At 39.0% G+C, this 24,406-nt stretch overlaps 1 pseudogene; it reads right to left on the bottom strand.

Moving 5' to 3' along the window:
- Nucleotides 1-3,375: 3,375 nt before the first annotated feature.
- Nucleotides 3,376-24,406, bottom strand: part of LOC139727380 (uncharacterized) — a 51,251-nt pseudogene continuing 30,220 nt past the window's right edge.

Raw genomic sequence — 24,406 nt, 5'->3', positions numbered from 1 at the left:
CACAGGTAGATAAACAATCGCACACTAAGATACTTTACATACAAACACAAATCGAGGCACATTCTTGCCAAAGTGAGGGACAATAATATCAATTAAATTTGTTGTTCAGAGTGCACGTAAGAAACTATGAAATTCATATTTGACAACTTCATGTATATCATGATATATTTGTCACAATAACATTATTCTACTGCAAAATGACTGACAACTTGTCCTTTATTGACATAAATACCTACCGATTATTTCTTTTTGTGTTTAGGGTAATAGCCATGATCAAAATCGCGGGCAAACTATATGCTTAGCTATGAGATTCGAACCCAAGCTCGATAGTTTAGGAGATGATATTTGTATGATCCCCGCCTTACAATTAGGAGGTACATGCATTTGAATCCTACCCCAGTATTGCATATATAATATGTTCATTATAATTCTTACAATGGCCACCACGCAAAAAAAAGGGAATAAGTAGTGTATTTTTGCGTTAATGAAAGGCATTTTGTCAATCAGTGTGGCAAGAACAAAAATGACGCAAGAATTATCAATTTGGAAAAAAAAAAAACGATTCGATGCCTGAAAATGTCTTTGTCTCAGAAAGCATTGAAGCCCTTGGTACATCAGAGAAGAATAAACTTGAACTTAATGAAAATATATTTGCCGCAAACTTATACACTACTATGCCGTTATGTACCTATTCGGACTCGATGAAGCAATTTTACAAACAATTTATAATGTTATGAGAATCTTATCACACAGCTCTAAAGTTACAATAAGACACACAAATAAATGCTCTCTATCATATTGGAAAAAAGCTTCAAAGCTTCAATTCTTCAAAGCATAAAGCTATATACATTTACTTTAAACTAAGCGAATTGACGAAATGCAAACACAATGCACTACAAAACGAGAACAAATTGCAATACACACTTGTAGCTATAAAGATCTTGTTAATTTGAACAGATAACACAATGCAGTAGTCTTTTGAATACACATGCTTGCTGCGATGTACAATGATACAGAGACGAGCAGAATAATAGATATACTTCTGGCATAACTTGTTGTCAAGGCATAAGGATATCATTTCCAAATATGGTCAAAGTGACTACAATATCAATAATTTTAAGAATACAGTTACAATCACTGGACGGGAAAAATGCAGTCACCATAACTCTTACATGGCAACCGGCCAATCAAATAAATGCTTCATTCAAACATGAACACACTTTTTGTGACAAAAGTCTCCTAACATTTGGACAGAAATTACTGCTCGGCAGTGAAAACAAAGTGGCGGAAAAAACGTGATATCTAAGAATGCTGACAAATGCATAATATTCTATCTTTCATTGACCCCTCCCGCAATGGCTAAATTCGGAAATTGTCACTGGTATCACAAGTATACCACAAGCCTTCTATTAACTAGATTTCCTCTGTTTCATTCATTTTCAAGCGTAGGTACATCAACTAATCCACCTAGATTTATGCACTACCGGTACTTCACCCCTAAACCGACAATCCAACAAAAACAAGGACAAACATTGAAGCAAAACAAAACAAAACAACAAACACAACAAAACAACAAAATAAACCAACACAGAACTACACGGATTGAAAACACATACTCTGTTTAACTAGAATCACATCAACTTAACCCTAAAAGGGCCGGGGGGCGGAATCCGCCCCCCCCCCCCCCTCGACGTTTCGCGCTATAATTCTGTAACGCTAGAAGGCCTCGTCGCGAGGCTTCTTGACTTTGTTTGTTCAAGTCTCGCGCAACTTTTGAGACCAAATTTGCGACGTCCACGCATACTCTTGCGAAGCCACGCCCATTTTCGTAACGGAATGTCGCCCCAGAACGGGCACAATTTTGTGATTTTGTGTACATTTCCTATGGAAAACAGTGCTATGTAATGAAAGTCATAAAAACCTGATTATTTTTACAATTAATCACTTTCATTGATTAGTTTTGTGCTAATTATGGTAGAAAAGTGGTCAGTGACAATTTCCAATGAAAAAACAAAGAAAAAAACAAAAGTTGAAAACAAAGAAATACATAAGAAATTTTAACAATAAAATACATAAGAATTGAAATGAGTTTTGGAAGTTTTGTGATGTACAATCGTTGAATATGCTGAAACAGATTTACAGATCAAAAATTAGATTCTCAATGCTTTTAATTAGGCTAAAATATGATCTTGAGCTTAATTTGCATAATTAATTAATCAAAATTAGAAATTGATTGTTTCAAAATATCTTATGACACAATCTTGTAGATTATGACGCGGGTCTCACGCATGCAAAATTTCATCGCGATCACACCATCGATGGCCTAGATCTCAGGGAGGGCGGAATCCATCCCCCCCCCCCCCCCCGGTCTGAGCATAGGCAAAAAAGCCCGGCCCCTTTAGGGTTAATGCACATTGATACCACACGTTGCTCAGTGATTTATCAGTGCAGACATAATCTAATCATAAGGAATACAGAGCGTATTTGGTTGCGCGAAGTTATCGGTGATGTCATGATTTTTGTTTAAGGAACTATTACTAAAAACGTGTGGCACATCGGAGGAAAGTCTCCCCCAGCTATGATCAAGCTCAATCAATTATTATATTGTTTCACCCTCCAGACTCTTTCCTATTTTGATTTGCAAGTGTGTCTATCAAAGCTTTTGTTATTATTGCTTGGGCTGTTAATCACCTCGAAATATTTCGTAACGTGTCCAACCGATAACATAATTCAATTTTCAATTCAATTCAGTTTTAAGTTTATTTCATTTTTCGACAATTGTGCTCAACCCGTTCCATACAGGAACCTGGTGGCCTGTGTATTAAGTCTACGGGGAATCAGGAATTCAGTATGGAAGGGGTTAAGAACACTTATAATATTTATCCCTGTCATTAAAGGTAGTGTAAGTATAACTAGTGGTAGTAGCAGTAGTAGTAGTATAGTAGCAGTATAATTAATATTATAATCATCATACTTATTGCAATTGTAATCATTATCATAATATTTCTTATTAGGATGAATCATCATATTACTTTTATGAACAGGGGTCTTGCTTGAAAACGTCTAAAGATTTATTACCACATGACAATTGTACATCATTCACTGGTCTATTAAGACCGAAACAAAGTTGCGGTTCAAACAATTCAATGGCGTTCAATTGGGCAATGGAGATAACTTGGACACAAGATCATTTTGTTGATGATTTTAATTATCAGAAAGACAAATATGTCGATAACCACATTTTAATCGCTTAAATGAAAAATCCCAAGCATCTTCCTTTGCATTGAGTTGACAGCATCTCAAAGATGAAAAAAATAGCATATCAAAAAAAAAATGATAATGTCTGCGAGGATGTAAAACCAGTGATTGAGCAAAGTTGAGATGGGATTGGGTCTTCATCTGTCGTTCCATCACTAGGCATCACATTCAAAAGGTTTGATTGGTGTCAAGGTGTACGGCCGGGCGCCTTCGGGCATGTCGTGGATAGGAAAATCATCTTCATTGTCCTTTTCATGCTCTTTATTCATTTCATTGAAGCTACTCAGACTCATCATAATGTGGCCTTCCTCACTTAGGCTCCCTTCACTAATTTCAGATGGCTCTGGGCTTGGTGATACAGTCGGTGATCTCAAGAAGTAGGGTTTATTCAGGCTGCAGCAAAGAGGTATAATCAAAGAGGGAGAGGAAGGGTGATCACATGTCAAAAAATAACATTCGATGTTTTCGTCTTTGATAATAGCGAGCTTCAGATCCGCGACGCGAACGCTAAGACGAATTTGCCTCCAGGGTTGAACAATGGAAACATTCTGTCTCGCGCATGACAGAACATCATTTTTAGCCTAATAAGCGTCGTCTTAAGCGTTCGCGTCGGAGATCTAAAGCTCGCTCATCTCTAACGCTGTGGAGACTGCATGACAACATGACAAAATGTCAGATAAAAATGAGTATCTGAATATAAGAACGACCCAAGTCCATGGAAGACCATTTCGAGTAAACTTAAAAAAACTTCATATCTTTTTTATTTGTCCAATAATATTCTATCTAACTGTGATGGGAAGGCAACATTGTATATACAAATTAAAACATATATTATTATGGCAATTAACATTTACATTAGTTTTGGAGAGGCCATTTTGTGTGATGGACTTGGGTCGTTCTTTGAATCATACGGACTTGGGTCGTTCTTTGATTCATTTACAGGATATTCTGCTATAGAGATGAGAGAAGGACGAGAGAGGGCGCTATAATATGAATGTAAGAATGACCCAAGTCCTTCATTTTTACATTCATATAAGATTTAACTCATTTATTTCAGGCACTTCCGGGGGTAATTAGGATTTGTCATACACAAGATGAGTCCATGCATAAGCTACAATTTCCCATGTCAAACTGAATTTGGCCAAAAATTGGACTTGGGTCGTTCTTATTTATTGAGGTCTTCAAATGATAGTTCCAGTGAGCATGCATACGGGGTTCCCTAAGAGTTCAAGAGACGCTGCTTCCATCTCTCTGACTCAGACATGCAGACGGTGATGGGGCATGGAGATGAATGAGTACAACATGAACTTCCTGCTTTACAAAACTGCCTTTTAAATTTATTAAGCGGGTGATTCTGAACTAGACCACGGAGACACTACTTTATTGCAAATAATGACAACGTTTGATATAATCGTTGAATGAAAAATTGAAATAAATGGAAATGTCACTTATAAGAATATACATGTACTTCTTATAATTCTTTAATTCTAAAGAGATTAATCCAAGGTTCTTCGTCAACAAGAAACATTTTGCTCTTTCAAAACTGACAGATGCATTGGAAGCATAATGCAGGAATATTGGTGTCATGGTGACAAGATTTCACAAACAGAAGAAAAAGCGACATCAGCTGTGTCGGGATGATAGAGCATTATACACGATCATCGGTAATAGGAGCGAGTTACAAACTATCGGTAGGCGTGACGACTACTAAATAAAAAATATGTGACCGTGCATTGCAAAACGAACAAAAGTCGCACGCAATGATTTTGTGTGAAGACTGAAAATAGGTGAAATGGGTGAACCTAGCCAATCTTAACTTTTTCATGTTTTCTGAAACAGCAAGTCTTCCTCTACATTTTGCTAAAATTTGAGAACAGGAAAGTGTGTTTTTTAGCAGTTTATCTCGAACGCTTTTTTGTAGAATAGTGTGATTAGGTGTGTCTTTAGAGTCCCCCTTTCATTTCTTAAAAAACCCTGTGCACACTCTTCGCTTTCAACTCTAATAACATTAGGAAGGATGTTGTTACTGCTTTGAAAGTTGACATTAATCATGGACAGAATTTTTTAATAAAGCATGTTCAATTTCAGCTTAATTTGATAATCCCTTCATTGTTGTTACTCCGGTGGTTAACATCCTTTTTTTTTGTCCCTTTCATCGCACAGCTAGGACGGTAAAAATTAAGCCCTCGAATAGATCCTGTACTTCAGAGCCTCTTTTCTCAGTTCACACTCTTCCTGAGTGTGTTCCTTCTTTCCAGTATTTAGATAGGTTAGGAGAGTACATTTAATTTGATTTATACATCATTTTAAAGCTTAAAGTCTGTTCTTTCAGAATCTGCTCTTAACTAAAAATCCATTTCTGGCGACTTTTTGTTGGTTTTTTTTAATGCAGGGTCCCATACTATATCAAAAGACAAACGACCAACCTGTTCGTCTTCTTTAAGACCACTCCAACACCAATGATGACTGTGATGAGGACAACCGCAGCCACACAGGTGCCGACAATGATTGTCGTATACAACTTTCCCTCTGGAACTGGAGGGACTGTAGAGTCATCCGGATCTAATCAAGAATGCACAGAAATAGGTATGCTAGTATTTATATTAGGATTCAAAAAAGAAAGTTTTCTTTGTTGTATGCTGCCATTGTTTTTCAGTATTTCGCTGGGAAACCCAGGTTTATGGACGGAGCATTGAAATTACTTAGTACAAATCTGAGATGGAAATTGAAAGATTCACGCAAAGTTGAGAAAACAATTCGAGCGTGTCTGCTATTAGAACATCAGTTGTCGATTTTATATGACTGAATTAAATCAACGTAGAATGATTGCTGAACATTTACTAGGTCATCCAATTACATTAATATTAAGATTCACTTTATTGGAGTTTTACAACATCGAACTAGCTATTTACTGGTAATTGAGAAGAGAGAGAGAGACGAGAATAATATATGTTCGATGGTTTGTAATCAGTTCCATATATGTAGGTCTGAGCACATGAAAAGCCCTTATCAATCGTTATCTAAACAAATAGTTTGAATGGAAGGAGTAAAAGATAAGTTTATTTATTTTTCTGTGATATGTGAATTAATTCTCAGATCGGACAAAGGAGACTTTAAAATCAATTAAAACTTTAAAAAAACCTTAAAATTCTGCGACTCCGGATAAAACAATATTGGTTCAAAAATGTAGGAATGAGCGGGAATATTGTTGAGCACTACTATTCATTTTGCTACTCACACACGCAGTCCTGATGATTGGTTGAGGCGTTGCCAATGGTAACCATCCCAGTGGGACAAGGCATGCACGTCTCCTCCAGATGATGATGAAGTTTCTGGTACGTGTCGGGAGGGCAGGGAAGGCACATCGAGGTCTGGACATCTAAGTAACTTCCACTGCCACACACAACTGTCAAATAAAAACAATAGTATACGTGTGGAGTTAGAATATACAACTGTTGGACTTGTGTGAGCAATACGTGGTGGCTGTAGAGTAGAATCACATCTAGAAATGCAGAAAGGTTAAAAAAGCTGATACAAAATGGTACTTGTTACTGCAGCCAATGAGGCAATACATGCTGGTAAATACATTTTTAGCCAATATAAATAGGCCGATATAAAATTTGTTTCTGACACAACTTCAGAGCATAATTCTATTTCATTCATTTCATTTCATTTCATTTATTTCATTTTATTCCTAAAGAATAAAAATATGATCATATGTAAGATTATAGATGCACATAATTACACAAAATCATCAGTGATTTTATGCCAAAACCAAAATAAAGATTGCTGGAGGTCATTCCTTTATCTAAAATCATGAATTCCGACAGGGTAAGGAATGTTCTGACTACCATTATCTAACTGTGAGAGGTGAGGGACTAGTGAGGGGTTGTGCACATCTGTCATTTTAGCTGGTATAACAGTCCGTCTCAATCTCACCTGGGCACCCTCTCGGGCTCACACATATCTTTTTCTATAAAGATGCTTAATTTGTTTCCTTTGTTAGTTGTTCGTACGTGCGTTAATTATTTATTTCCAATCAAATGTCGAGCTGGACAACTTCTCCTTCAGTATCACTCTGATCTGCAGTTGCAAAGAGATATGGTAGTGATTTGGGATATTGAACATTTCTTGGATTCGTTAACCAAAATGTAGCTGTACTATTTCTTTATCCAGGATAGGACTAATTTGCTAATGCTAAGATTGCGCATCAGTATGATTTAACATACATTTTTATTCTCTGTGGTATATGGCTGCAAAGCCTAAGGCATCATTGTTGATTATTAGACTTTGGATGCTCCAAATGGAAGTTCAAGAACCAAATTACCGATGCAATCTGTGATGTTTGCAGAGCCGTTGCCCTTGGTAACCAGGTCATCCGGACACGGGATGCACTCTTCCTCTTGGTGTCCACTCTGGTCCAAGTATGAATTGACTGGGCATGGCAGGCAGCGTGGGTTGGAGGCATTGGACACGTCCACGTAGAATCCTGCCTCACAGATGACTGGTAGAGTATAAAATATGAAAACAATTTAACAATATTACACTGTGTCATACTGGCAAGCTAGATTGCGAACATCGACGACAACATTATGATACGACTTTTGCCATAACTACTATGTGCTAAATCAAAATACCACGATCCCTTTTATCTGCCTTCATTGTAAAGTTGGCATGTTAGGTAGTTGATTCTCATGTCCTCTAATTGCTAAGACAATGAGGTGCTCCTTAATAACAAAAATTCAGTGAGTAAAACAGACAAACAAACAAATAAACAGGAAAACAAAAACAGGAGAAGAAACGAAAGGAGTTTTGGCAAGATTGATTGGCAAAGTATTACACAAAAGAAGAGATCTCCATGCACAAAAGGCAGATTTGTACACCTACCAACACAGTCGCTGATATTGGAGGAGGCCTCGGTCAGAGTCACGTAGCCAGCTGGACATGGGATACAGCTCTGCTGTCCACTTCGGTCCTGGTAGGCGTTCAGTGGACATTCAACGCAGACTGGTTCTGGGTTGTCAATGTCAACCCACACGTCTTGGTAGTAACCCTCGGGACAGGGAACTGTATTGCAATGATCGCAGCGAAGATAACAGATCGAAACTAGAATTATCACTGAAGGTGATTAATACCCCCGCCCCTGGTGTTGCTTTATAGTATGTGATGTCATGAGGGCAATGAAATTACCCTCACAAAAAAAGTCCTGTGGTACTCCCTGTGGTACTTGTCGGTACCACACAATGTACCACACACTTGTAATGTTACCACAGGAACTGTGTGGTACTGTACCACAGGCTTGTAGGGTACTCCCTGTAGTACTTGTCAGTACCACACAATGTACCACATAAATAAATGTTACCACAGGAACTGTGTGGTACTGTTTTACAGGTTCATGTGGTACTCCCTGTGGTACCGGTAGGTACCACACAATGTACCACACAAATATATGTTAACACAGGAACTGTGTGGTACTGTGTCACAGGCTCGTGTGGTACTCTGGGATTACCACAGGGCAGTATCACAGGACATTACCACAGGAAAGTACCACAGGACAGTACCACAAGACAGTATACACACAAATTGTCCTGTGGTATTTTGGGACGTATACCACACGACAGTACCACAGCACAGTACCACATGAATTGTCCTGTGGTATTTTGGGACGTACCACAGGAGAGTACAACAGGAGAGTACCACAGGATAGTACCACAGGACAGTACCACACGACTTGTTCTGTGGTATTTTAGGACGTACCACAGGGCAGTTCCACAGGACAGTACCACAGGAAAGTATCACAGGATAGTACCACAGGACAGTACCACAGGAATTGTCCTGTGGTATTTTGGGACGTACCACAGGACAGTACCACAGGAAAGTACCACAGGACAGTACCTCACGACTTGTCCTGTGGTATTTTGGGACGTACCACAGGACAGTACCACAGGGCAGTACCACAGGACAGTACCACAGGACAGTACCACAGGAAAGTACCACAGGATAGTACCACAGGACAGTACCACACGACTTGTCCTGTGGTATTTTGGGACGTACCACGTGCAGGACAGTACCACACGACTTGTCCTGTGGTATTTTGGGACGTACCACAGGACAGTACCACAGGACAGTACCACAGGATATTACCACAGGACAGTACCTCACGACTTGTCCTGTGGTATTTTGGGACATACCACAGGACAGTACCACAGGGCAGTATCACAGGACAATACCACAGGGCAGTACCACAGGACAGTACCACAGGAAAGTACCACAGGATAGTACCACAGGACAGTACCACACGACTTGTCCTGTGGTATTTTGGGACGTACCACAGGGCAGTATCACAGGATAGTACCACAGGACAGTACCACACGACTTGTCCTGTGGTATTTTGGGACATACCACAGGACAGTACCACAGGAATTGTCCTGTGGTATTTTGGGACGTACCACAGGACAGTACCACAGGGCAGTACCACAGGACAGTACCACAGGATAGTACCACAGGACAGTACCACACGACTTGTCCTGTGGTATTTTGGGACGTACCACAGGACAGTACCACAGGACAGTACCACATGACTTGTCCTGTGGTATTTTGGGACGTACCACAGGACAGTACCACACGGATTGTCCTGTGGAATTTTATGACGTACCACAGGACAGTACGACAGGAATTCCTGTGGTAATTTTCGATGTATACCACAGGAGAGTACCACAGGAACTGTCCAAAATCCCACAGGAAAATCATAATATGATGCTATTCCACACAGAAGTACCACACAGCAAATTGAATTCGTAAGTACCACAGAAAAATGCTACAGGATATTCTTTTTTTTTTCCTTAACATTTTATACCAGAGGACTATATATCACATCAGGAGAATATGAAACAGCAGTACCACACAGGAGTACCCAACAGGAAAATTGTAAGGCAGAATCAACTGAAATTTATAACAAAAATACAAACAAAAAAGCACATATTAATATTCCTCAATTAATTGATAGATGAGTTATGCTGTAAATTATAGCAATTGATTTGCCATTACTTATCCTGTCCTATACTCCTACAGTATTACCTATTTAGTGAAAGTGCTGATGTAAAGCATGAGAAATTTCATAAGGACTTCTGTGGTACTATTGTGGTACTCCTGTGGTACAAATTTTTACATAGCTCATGAATATTCATAAAAAGCATTCTAGATTTTAGAAAATACATATATGTGACACTGCACCTCAAAACAAACAAAAAGTCGCCAGATGTGAATTTTTAGTTAAGACCATATTCTGAAAGAGCAGACTTTAAGCTTTAAAATGATGTATAACTCAAATCAAATGGACTCTCCTAACCTATCTAAATATTGGAAAGAAAGCACAGACTCAGGAAAAGTGTGAACTGAGAAAAGAGGCTCTGAAGCGCAGTGTCTATTCAAGCGCTTAATCTTTACCAAACCGTGCTGGCTGTGCGATGAATGGGACAAAAAAAAAACAGGAAGTAAACCACCAGAGTAATAACAATGAAGGGATTATCAGATTAGACTGAAATTAAGCATGCCTTATTAAAACATTGTGTCCATAATCAATGCCAACTTTCAAAGCAGTAGCACCATCCTTTTAAATGTTATTACAGTTGAAATTGAAGAGTGTGGACAAGGTTTTTTCAGAAATGAAAAAGGGATTCTTAAGACACATCTAATCACACTATTCTACCAAAAATGTTCGAGATAAACAGCTAAAAAAACACACTTTCCTGTCCGTTTTTTGATACCAAATTTTAGCATAATGTAAAAGAAGTCCCGGTCTTTCAGAAAATATGAAAAAGTCAAGTTCGGCTAGGTTGACCCATTTCACTTATTTTCAGTCCTCACGCAAAATCAGTGTGTGCGACTTTATGTTCGCTTTGAGGTGCACGGTCACATATGACTTAAAAAGTCAAAGTATTAATGATGGAGCTTACTTTGAACTTTATGAAAGATTGTCTAATTATGTTATGTTATTCCCAATATCATAGATATTGTTATGAAAGTGTAATTTCATATCTTGATAATAAAGCATAATCGAGTTAGTAACCATGCCTTAATGCTTTACGGATAGACGGCCATATATATATGTACTGATACGGTCGATGGCTACCTAGGAATAGAATATGACTATATAGATCTATTATAGGACTAGATTGGCACTTGGCCATTAGACTCTCGTTTGAGGTTATATCATTGTTGGGAGTAGGACAGGTTATTAAGTAGGGCCATGTTTGTCCTGAAATCCATCACTCACCTATCAGGAATATTCCTTGATATGTGGCTAAAATTCTCCCGAATTTTTTTTTTCGATCTATCCTGTGTGGTACTCTCCTGTGGTACCATGGAAATGCTGTGTGGTACTGCCCTGTGGTAAAATGCTGTGTGGTAATGATCGACCTGTGGTACTGTCCTGTGGTATTGTCCCAAAATACCACAGGGCAGTTCCTGTGGTACTGTTCTGTGGTACTAGTCCTGTGGTACTGCCCTGTGGTACGTCCCAAAATACCACAGGAATTCCTGTGGTACAGCCCTGTGGTACGTCCCAAAATACCACAGGAATTCCTGTGGTACTGTCCTGTGGTATGTCCCAAAATACCACAGGACAATTCCTGTGGTACTGTCCTGTGGTACTATCCTGTGGTACTTTCCTGTGGTACTGTCCTGTGGTACTGTCCTGTGGTACTGTCCTGTGGTAATTACCACAGGAGTACCACAGGACTTTTTCGTAAGGGTAATACCAAGTTTGTGCACTTGTCGAATTGGAAACAGAATAATTTTAGTTTACTGTACAATTACAGAGTTGACACTGAGTTCCACAGGGTGTGGGTAAAAAGAGTGGTTACCATGGCAATGCATTGTCTGATACAAACACAAGGGACATTTTGCATAACTACACTTAAAGACCATCATACACACCAAATTTGACCTTCATAGCTTGAATGGTTTATTTTGATACAAAAATGAGTGGTTACCATGGCAACACATTTTCCTTAAACTAACACATAGGTGTCTTGCAAAACTACACTTCTAGATCATGATACATACTAAATTTGACTTTGATTGCTTGAATGATGGAAAAGTTATTCTATCTGCAAGGTTTTGGTAAAATTGTGGTTACCATGGCAACGGTTTATGTGACAAACACAAAAAGTATGTGTTCCACAACTATACCTCAGGGTCATAATGCATCCCAAATTTGGTTTCAATTGCTTGAAAACTGGAAGAAGTTCACTCCACAGGATTTTAAAAAGAATGCAGTTACCATGGCAACGCATTGTCCGATACAAATACAAAGGACATTTTGCAAAACTACACTTAAAGAGCATCATACACACCAAATTTCACCTTCATAGATTAAATGGTTCAATTTGATACAAAAATGAGTGGTTACCATGGCAACACATTTTTCTTATACTAACACATTGGTGTCTTGCATAACTACACCTCCCGATCATCATACTGTACATACCAAATTTGACCTTAATTGCTTGAATGATGTGGAGGTTATTCAATCCACAAGGTTTTGGTAAAATTATGGTTACCATGGCAACGCTTTGTCTGACAAACACAAAAATTATGTGTTCCACATCTATGCCTCAAGGCCATAATGCCTACCAAATTTGATTTCAATTGCTTCAAAACTGTGAAGGTTGTCCACTCCACAAAAAAAACATGCGATTACCATGGCAACGCTATGTCAAGTACAAACACAAAGAGTGTCTTGCATAACTACACCTATAGATCATCATAGATACCAATTTTGAAATTGATTGCTTAAATACTATGGAAGTTATTCAATCCAAAAGGTTTTTGTAAAATTATGGTTACCATGGCAATGCATTGTCGGACAAACACAAAACAAACATGTCTTGCACATCTATACCTCAATATCATCATTTACCCAAAGTTTCATTTCAATTTCTTCAAAACTGTAGAAGGAGTTCGCGACGCAAGATTTTGCAACAGACCGACCGACCGCCCGACCGACCGACCGACCGACCGGCCGATCAACATCGCGGTGATTCCTATATACCCCCTTCACACTACGTGTGGCGGGGGTATAATCAAGACTATGCACACAGTGTATGTATGTTCAATATGGCGGGACCCACAATCTACAAGTTTCGCATTTTATTGGGTACCGCCATGCCCATCCCCCAAATTATTTATCAATCATATAATGATTAGAATGTACCCCACTTTACTTTGATCATTTATGTTGACATACCTTTCATTTTATTTGCATTGTTCATATGTGGTATTGATTATATCGTGATGGACAAAAACATGACGTAAAGTTGAACTTGAACATAAAATTTAATCCAACTTGCATTATACATGATACTTGTTATTGAAAGAAGTCATATAGTTACGGCCCATTTATTACTCCTGGGGCCCGTTGCATAAAACTTACCACTGAATTTTAATGGTAACTACCGTCAAAATTTGGCATCACAACCAATCAGCATCAAGGATTATAAAATTTACCGCTAAGTTGAAGACTTACCGCTAGAAAGGAGCGGTAAGTCCTGCGGTAAGGGTTTTATGCAACAGGGCCCAGGTATTGTTATGAATCATAATCCATGTCCCTCATTCTGCACTATGCCACACGCTTGATATTCTAAGGCCCGGGTTCCAAGGAAACTTGCTCTCTCGAGGGCATATTGGTTCAATATGCTATCAATTATAGCTTGCATTTCAAATTCTCTCTCTCTCTCTCTCTCTCTCTCTCTCTCTCTCTTCATTGGTTGCCTTGATTTAGATTATACAAAATAGTCATTCAATATCCCCTCCATCACAGGGAAACCTACGAGCCTTGATAAAACTTTCTTCCCTAAATCTACTCATCTTTATCAAAATGAGGGTGTAGAATCGCCCATTACCGTAAAAGAGTCAAGTTTCCCTGCACTCAGTCCGTCCATGTCAGAGAGGAATTAATCCGGAAAAAAAATATTCTTCCGCCACACGAATGAAACGCAGATTGCATAGTTTGCTGTAGTTATGAGACTCACCGATGCACTCTGTAATATTGACGGCGCCAAGACTGGCTGTAATGAGACCATGGGGGCATTCCTTACACTCCGCTTGCCCCTCCTGATCTTGGTAAGTATTACGCGGGCAGGAAACGCAGGTGGACAAATTTCCCACCACAGCATAGTAAGTGCCAGCAGGACAGATAACTGTGCAAAAGATAAAAAAATAAAACATAGTCTTTGTCTCTTCTGTCATGTTTCATTTCAATATTTTCTTGTTGTCCATGTCTGCCTTTGATATTACTGTTTGTTTTATAATTATATATACATTAAAATCAATGATGATGCTACCTCATGTTCCGGTACGACTTATAGAAGTAAGCATTATCCATCAACGATTATTCCAAGTGTTACCCTCGTAACCATCATGACTGCCATCATATTCGAGCAGGTGGAAATAACAATGAATTAGCAAGTTTGAAGACAATTAGTTTTATTACCTGAAACAATCATAATAATATAATAATAACAGTAATAATGATGATAATATTGTTGATAATACTAACCATTATGAAAATATTATTAGTAACATTTTCAGCATGTTCAGTGGTATTAGCAGTTGTAGTCGTAACAACTATGATAATAACGATAGCTGTAACAACAATAGAAATAGTAGAGATAACAATAATGATAATATCGACTAATACTTCTACTGAGATGATATTGATAATCTTGAAAATAAGTAAATAACGGTATTTTACCGTATATGATTCATGATAAGATATTTGTTCGCTCACTGCACTGTGTTTTCTGCTCATAAAACTAGCTTCCTCGACATAGACTGGATAAAATATCTTACCCAAACCAATGACGTACAAATTTGACAGAATTGAAAACAAGGGTCCGTGCTAAGGTTTTTGTTCACAATACGACAGTGCTCTCACTATGCTGGTCATAAAACAGGTAGATTTGTTCTTTGTTTAGCTTTTGCAAAGTTGGACGCAGAAATAACACTTGGACTTAAAACTCCTTGAGCGCACTTTAGAGGATGCAAACCCCCGCTGTCATACCACAGTTTCCCCTGGCCGTGTACCCCTGCCCTGCAGGACAGATGATGGTGACTGTCGAGACCACACCCCCGGCATCAGGATCTATTGTCTCGCCGTTCATCTCCAGAGATAAGGAGCCGTTTGACATGAGTGTGTTCAGGGTTTCACTCATTTCATCCACGGATGGCTGGTCACTCTCTGTAGCCGTGATGAAATGGAGAGATTGAAGGTCATTACAAGGAATATTGAAATTCCTTTCACACAAAGATTAATGATATAAGGTCGTATTCTCTTTAACTTTAAACTTACAAACCAAAAAGCCAATCTCACTAATTGGGACTTAACATTAACAGAGTTAATGAATAATATAAAACCACATGACAGAATGTGGCTTTCCTGTCAATGGTATAATCATGATTTCAACACTAGTTCAAGAGGTTAAAATATAGTACAACTCCATTCCTTCAGAACCTTTTGTGCTTTTCTAACAGCTCACCAATTTTGAATGCTTGACAAAAGTACATTTTTAGGAGCAATACATCGTTAGCAAATCATCTTCACATGCAATTATTTCTATACATGTCTAGTTTATTACTGCAATTCTCAAATACAAGCCAAGAATGGGGTAAAGTGACATTATTGAAAAGATAAAAACAGCTTTACCTACCTTCAGTATCGGTGTAATTGAACAATGCCTCCACTGCTAATGTGACGGGCTCGCCACCAGTTGCTCTTCGCCGACGAGAAACGCAGTTCTGAACCTGGATTTCATTTTTTAAAGAAAAAAAAAAAGAGGTAATATTTTGCCGAACATGTTCTTGTTGGCATTGGAGGTGTAGAGAAGCTCTCCAGCTTTCAGGTGAATGACTATATGTGTTTATGTGGCCTATGTGTCGTGTCCTCAGAAGCACTTATTGAAACTGCACTGAAATTGAACAAACTTGGAACAAACAACAGACAAACAGTTGAATTCCTTATGAGACATAAAGTGATATTTTCCAGACTAACTTCATTGGAAGCTGTTGTTGCAATGCCAGTTTGATGGCAAACAGAATTGTGCTTACCTTTATTTTTTTTTTCAAAATTAGAATCTAGAATACTCTTTGTGACCGTCTCCCATTTTCCCTTTGTTTGAGATGATTGCAGTATATCCAATTCTTCTTATCAACCAAAACAAAAATATAGCAGCACCTCAATCAATACTTACTTCTATTTTCGAAATGGAGCAATCGTTCTTGCTAGAGCAACCAAAGTTGCCTATGCTGTTGTCGAAGGCACTGGTGAGCTGCTCCTTTAGCGTGTTCTCATCCTGTTCCGAGGAGCACTGGGCACTGGGGTAGGGCAAAGTGATGTTGGCCGTCACCTCGTTGGGTTTACTGACCTCTGCAGCAGGTGGAAGACAAAGGGAACCCATTAACCCTTTTGTGCCAGTGACTCTCGACACCAATCGGCAATGAAAGCAATCAGAGAACTATGGTCTCAACTTATTCACTGTTCCTGAACATGGCAAACGTCTATTACGTGGGAGTAATTGACAGCTATCAGTTGTTGTAGAATACCATTCCCATCTTACACTCACTATCTGACGTGAGCTGTCATTCCAACCCCCTATCTCAAGACAAGGCTGGGGCCAGTTTTTCCATTTTTCAAAATGAAATAATGCCAGGACCTTAATTCGGCTAAATGGTTTGAGACTTAAATTAGCTGTGTAAGCCTATGGTGAAGGGACATTTCCCTAAGTCACCAAGAAATGTGTAGTTCATTTAGTTAGGATGATGGCTTAGCTTGCTTAGGAAGAATCGTTCAGTAGACTGGCTTTGTCACCAACATTGTTATGCTTTCACCCTCCTGTCTGAAGGTGCATGGTTACGTGGAATCCGTGAACGACTATTTTCTGAATCAGACGTGACCTCACTTTGAAGTCCTTACCAACGGACGAAGGATGAAGTTACCTTCTTGCAGAAGGGCATTTTACATGTTTATAAGCACCCGCCATTTATGAATAGCAAGTGCTGTGCTTGAGTCAGAAGTAGGATACGGCGCAAACAGCAGTCAGTCTTGACAGCATTTGACGACCTACCCTGGCAGCTTGGCAGATCGACTTTGATATCAAGCTGATGGCTCCACACATAGTTGGTGGATGGGCTGCAGACGTAGAAGGGGTCTGCATCTCCGACAAAGTCCAGGCCATTGGGGCAGCTGGCGGTGCAATTGTGCGCCTCTCCGTCCGTCTGGCACTCCAAGGTTCCATTCTCCGGGGCCTTGATGGTGAGGCAGGCTGCAGGAAGAGATGGAAGGTATAAGTGCATGGTGACCAACTTTCAACTGGTCCGGGATTTCCTTTTATTAAGAAACACACTATTATGATAGATAGTGGATCGCCAAGGACACCACTGATACCCTAAGAGCGAGAGAGAAGATGTAGTATGTCGCAGTGAGAGTGGTATGTTTCTAACAGTTTAATCAGAGAAACAGAAAGTAAGCGATATTCGATCTCATCCCTCCGCCTGTGCATGCAGGAGGAAAATGAACACAAGTAATAAATTGGAGCAAGAATACTGGCTGCATACATCACTAGTAACATTTAGGTGTTTCATACGTGTAAAATGGGTTGCATTACCTGGACATTCCTGGATGTTGCAAGCTTCCTCCTCAAGGTCATGGCCTTCGCAGGGCATTCCATGTTCATTTGGGGGTGGGTTGGTGCACTCCCGAGTCCGATTTCTAGTCCCTCCACCGCAGGACTCAGAGCACGGATTCCACTCGGTCCACTCACTCCAGTTTCCATGGACTGAAAATATCAGATACATTGAACATCGTCACTTCTCAGCTTGAAAAATAAGAAGTGTGCACAATACATACATGCAATTATTCAAAGAAATTTGTAAGATACGTTAAGAAACCCAGATTCCATTCATTGTTGTCAAGATGACGCATGTTTGTATGCAATAAATAGAAGTAAAAGCAAGAGTAGTAGCAAGCGAAACATCAACATGTAGTTATATACTCATTCAACTCTTAAACATTTTGTTTACCTAACCTATGCTACATAGGCTACTACTACTCTATCATTCAATAGTACATTGCAGTCTACATACTTCGCGACTCATCGCGACCCAAAGAACATAACGTAATGCATCGCTGTTGCGTTAACAAAGGGCACAGTCCTTCCTCAAAAGGAATTCACATGTTGTAAATAAGATGCGGCTAATGTCGTCATGCATTATAAAGTGATATATGTCATAGTACCTATAATTTTCCTTGTTTACATTCACAAGACACTTTGTAAGCATTTCGGACAATCTGCAACTCGCGTCTAACTTACTAATGGCGACTTCACAATATGGTCCCTTGAATACATCTGAGCATTCACACGAGGTGGTCCTATTCAGCGTGGTGCAGCTCCCTCCGTTCTGGCAGGTGGTATTGGTGCAAAGGTCGACCTCTTCATCACAGTTCTTTCCTGTCAGGTACTCTGGACAGAGGCACATGTAGGAGTTCAGTTGGTCCACACAGGTACCTCCATTCTGACAAGGTGGTGATGGCATGGCCAGCAAACATTCATTGGTATCTGGAAGAAAAAATACAGGCCTATCAGGTCAAACATCTGCACATGCCATGTAGATGACACTTTTAGTATAGACAGTTTCGAAAAGTTTACTGTCAATAAGGAGTAATTGGGCATATCATCATCAAGGGCGTGTTCTTATCTATATAAAAGGTAAATATGCCACACAAGTCAAATTGACAGCAGCCGATAAGGAGGAACAAATCCCATTAATTCTCCACCATTTTCGACCGGTCAATCGATTTTAAACACGCTTCGGACATTGATGGACTCACCAAATGCTGCCTACCGGTCTCCTTTTCTGTGTATCAAAAGGAACAGGCTTGGGGCTGATTATAAGCCAGTGATTCATGTCTTTTTATATCCTTACAGTACACCAGTGAACAATTCGGTTTATTAAGTATTTGCACATGGATTATTAAAGTAAAATAATCTCACCATCGCACTGTGAAGGAAACTTTGCCGCAAGAGTAAAGGCGTCGTTCCCAGTAAAGTCTGTCCATGTGATAACGTTTCCTGAAGCACTTGAATTACACTTGGTCTGAAGTACTGGAGTCAAATCGTCCCCCACAAAACCACTCCAGAGGTTGAGGGCGTTAACATGCAATTTGCCTGGTTTTAGGATTAGAAAAATATTACAATTATTATGCGTCACAAAAATACATGATTGTAAATATGTCAGAAAAGGCAAAGTAATCAAATCATATACCGCGGTTTCAGTTGATAGCCTACATAATCTGCTATACGATAAGGTTGGTAGTTCAAACATTATTGCCGGCTTAGTATTCTTTTATCTAAGCTAACTCTGACAAGAAGTTAGAAGTAAAAGCAAAATTTATCAATTCATCTACAGAGCTTGAACAAGGCAAGTACCAAAATGTGTCTCGCCCATTCGAGTAAAAGAAATTGATGTGTTTTTTGTTCTAACTCCCTGAAGTTCATTGACCCTGCCTATGGCCTTTGACCTTGTGTCGGCCTCCAATTTGCCAAGAAACATTTACCAGCCAAGTTTGGTCACAAACGGACCTGGGGATCCAAAGTTATGAGCCACAATTGAAACGCGCCATACAAACTTAACATTGGACCCTAAAGTTCATTGACCCCTGCCTGTGACCTTTGACCTTGAGATGACAGTCATGTTTGGTAAAATGCTTAACTTTGTATAACCTATCTTTCCTCCAAGTTTGATTGAAATTTAAGTCCTCAGTAGAGAGTTATTCAAGTTTTTGTAGCGTTACGGACGGACAGACGCCGCAGGCGATCCCTTAGTCTCTCTCCCCTCACCTCCAGTGGGCTCGACAAAAAGAAGATACACGCACAAGAGTATATTTTCCCCCAAAGGATAATTCGAGGACTCTCCGTATAGCACGGGCGGGTGCAGCACACGGTGTGTTCCTTCTTACCCAGTTATGCTACTAGATGGGGACAGAACACGACAACAAAGCAGGCCCAAGGCGATTTCTACCAGTCATACAAATCCTTTTCAGCTTATACCACTATCATAAGTTGTGTCATTTTGGCAGGGTCATAGATATTTACAACCTGTGGGTTATAAGCCTTATCACGGAAAACTTTAATACACAATAGTGATAAACGGTGCATAAAGTGGGGGATTTACACAATCATAATATTTGCATTTAGGCGATTTAGGTTTTGTTTTTATTTTCCTTAAAGCTGGTTGATGATACATGCAGATTGTAGTATCATCACGGTCCTTTAAAACACAACATAATGATAACTACACTAATCGTTCAGGAGACTAGGGTTTTCGTACCCCTATAAGAACTGCCTATAATTGAGGGTCGCGAATCGACCCAAGTTATTCCTCAAACTCACCACTGTTGAGAAGACTCGATCCGATCGTAACATCAATGTTTTCTCCCATACTACTCTCATTGGTTACACTATGATTGGTCAACAGCTCAGAGCCATCAACGCGCCATTCCCATTGGCCGTGTATGTCAAACCATAGGAAGACATGATGCCAACGGTTGTCACATAGACTTGACTGGTTGCTAACGTATGCCTCCCTAAAAGAAAAACCAAAAGGAATCCAATCATTTGTGATGGCTGATTAAGTATTATATGTACGGAACAAACGAAGCTCACATAGAACACGCAGACTTGTTTAATTCATGTTTGTGTTTTCTACTCATCCTCGTGCTTGTAGTCCAGGTGTGGAAAACTCTTGTACGTGCTTTCCATGCAGTTAGCAACGTATAAATGCCTCTGTTTTACATTTCCCCACTTCAATCAAGCCCTATGATTTTGTCCACACTTCACTGTTTTCAACGTCAACAGCAGCTGCTAGGACTTTTCAAATATCTGACGGCATCGCATGTTAACCATTGATCAACAAAACCAATTAGATATTCAAATATTCAATTTGATTTCGATTTTGTACAGGAGAGTCCTGTGTTAAACTGGCTACTGCTGGGGTTGCGGTTAGATTTAGGATTATGGTTAGGGTGGGGTTAGGATTATAATTAGCATTGGAGATTTCCCTTATTGAACAAAAAAGGGACTGTGATGTAATATCATTCTTCACTCAAAGAATGGAGCGCCAGATTATAAAGGAACGCTGCAGTGTATCATCAATGAACACTGCCAAAAAGACATTCATGTGTGACTTGCTAGAAGTCGTGGGATGAACGTATTTTTGATAAAAGAATATCAACTTTGGAAAACAACCTAGCATTTGGGTAGTCATGTCAAATCTATTTTTAGACTGGGCATTTAATGATTCATTCCACTAAAGTAAGCACGATGATGTCGAGAAGTAGACAGAGTTAGATTGAACTTGCTTGTTTCTTTGTTTGTGTCCTATTTCGATTGTTTTTGTTTTTTTTTTGAGGGGGAACTACCTTATAAAGTTACTTACGTATTCAAGGCAGGTGAGAGCTACACATTGACACATAATCATCGTGAAGTAAGATTAGGAATGTACACGATGACGAGTACATTATGTGCTTTTAAGTTTTGAATTACAGTACCTGCCAATCATCAAAGTGAGGCCGCACGGATTATACAGAGCTACGGTAAAGTTTCCAGCACTGAGACGAAGCAGTCGCAGGTTCTCTGATGGTGCAGGGACATCTACCATCATCCACACAGAAAGGGTCAAGTTTTGATGGTCAATTTCCGTCTTGACAGAGTGATTGACCACCTGAATTCTCTGGTCCAGAGTCAAGTCGAAGTTCCCGAGGATTTCTATTCAAATCATATTATGATTATAATCGTATCAAACAACATACAAAAAAAAGATGAAATAAAGTTCATTACCTTTGTAAATGACACGTGTGCTAACCAAATACAACCATTTCTGAGTCGGGAAGTTAGTAAAACGATAATCATGGATATTTTTGTGTGTGAAAATCGGCACTCAAACACACAAAGGAATAATTAACATCAGTCAATCATAGTTAATACTTTACCATTTATAATGTTTTGTTTTCACACAGCATTGACCATAACAGCCTCATCTTGTTACAGAAAATGTAGTGATGTATGATTTACCTGTTTCACACCGCTCGCCGGTAAACCCCCTCGGGCATGAACACACGAATTGAATCAGTCCATCCGTACAGGAGCCGTTGTTCATGCATGGGTGGGACTCACAAGAACTGATCTTCTCTTCACATGTAACACCACTGGAAGAAAACAATTAAGGCAATGTATGTTACGTGATAAGATTACCGATGAGCTATTCTGACTTGCAGCTTGTTGCATGCCTGGAGGAATACGAGGAACACTTTATATTTACACACATGCCCATAATATTCATGTACTTGTACATAGATGTATAAACATATTTATAGCCACCTTCCGAACATGTTTATGTCAAACTTTGTTCTTTCATATCTTACCCACCACGCAACAGACTATTATTCGATAAACCTGAAGTTATCATAACACACAAATGTATAAAAAACATGGGTCTGATTATGGCACTCATTGTCTGGTGATGTCATCTGAGACGCAGACCTTAATTTTTAAAATCATTAATTATATACCATGAGTATGATAAGATTTCTTGGTATGTATTTCTGTCTAGTCATTGAGCCGGGATACATCTCTCTCTCTCTCTCTCTCTCTCTCTCTCTCTCTCTGTATAGTATTATGTTTCATTTTTCTGCTATAGACAAAGCTGTATTTTAATTTTGAGAATGCATATAGGAACAACAGACAAAAAATAAAAACAAAAACACACAAAAAGATACTTCAGGAAGTATTATGGAGGTGCCTGCACAGTAAATTTCGTACCGATATCCCTCAAGACAGGCACATTCGAAGCTATTGATTCCATCTGTACAGACTCCAAGGTTGGCACAAGGAAAGGATGCGCATTCGTCCACTTCTTTCTCACAGTCCCTTCCACCGTAACCTAAGAAAAGAAATATAATATAACAAAAATGATCTTTTAAAACAGAAAGAGTGAGGGCATGGTGTAGATAAATTATTTTAACTTTTGGGGCACACGGTTCTTCGGCTTTCGTTCAGTCTACTATCTATTTTATTCTTGTAGCGAACTGTCTACAACAATTTTGTGACATTTCAGCATAGCATCAAAACCAACTTCCTTATATTTTGTACTATGTATTTATCAGCAGGAATAACTGTTATTCGCATATTGTGAATTAGGGTGTATATAGCGACTACAAAAAAGGAGGAAAAAACAACAGGCGTATCATTTAACTCACCGCTTAAGCACAGACAAGTGTAAATGGCATTTCCGTCCGCACAGGTACCTCCATTTTGACAGGGGTTGTTCGCACACTCATCAATATCTTCATCGCAGTAATCTCCTGTCTTACCATCCGGACAGATACATTGGTAACCGTTCACCTGTAATTCACGTCATTGGTTAATATTCTGTTATTTCCACTTCTGTATCATAATCCTCTTTTTTATTCAGTATTTGTAATATCATAATTATATCAATCTGACAACGATGTTTTCAATAGCATAGTTTATTAGAAATAAACTTACAGTATCATTTAAAGTGTGACCAGCGAGTAGGGGTATCTCGTATAAACAATAAAGTATTGTCCAACAGTCGAGTCAAATCCATTTAATACACATTTTTACATCATTTCCATACTATGGAAAATGATCCAGGCCCACAGACAAGATTATCCTTTTGATCTTTCACTTGCATGAATACCTCTGTTTATTCCATCTTCTTTTTTTTAATGATTGTCATTGATATTATAATAATGCCATACAGGAGGAAACTAATTCTTTTAACAAAAAATAACGAAAAAAACGATATAGAACGTAGACAAGCTAGGATACAGTACATGCCTTTTGTGCGCTGCGAAATTGATGACAGCAATTAAAACTGAGATTAAAAAAAGAAACTTAGAAATAACAAAACATAAGTCACAATTGTTAGAACGGTTCCAGTAAGGGTTGAAATGTGGTCAGAACTACATACAGCATAGACTTGTTTAAAACAAAGAACCTGCAGGATGAAATAGATAAAACAAAATAAGTAAGAGTGTGAGTGAGAGAATGAATAAATTAATTACTTTATA

The sequence above is a fragment of the Diadema antillarum genome, unplaced genomic scaffold, assembly GCF_040938485.1.
Source record: "Diadema antillarum isolate AM-2024a unplaced genomic scaffold, OU_Dant_1.0 seq00000129_RagTag, whole genome shotgun sequence".
Classification (NCBI taxonomy): Eukaryota; Metazoa; Echinodermata; class Echinoidea; order Diadematoida; family Diadematidae; genus Diadema; species Diadema antillarum.
This window is presented reverse-complemented; position numbering and strand designations above follow the sequence as displayed.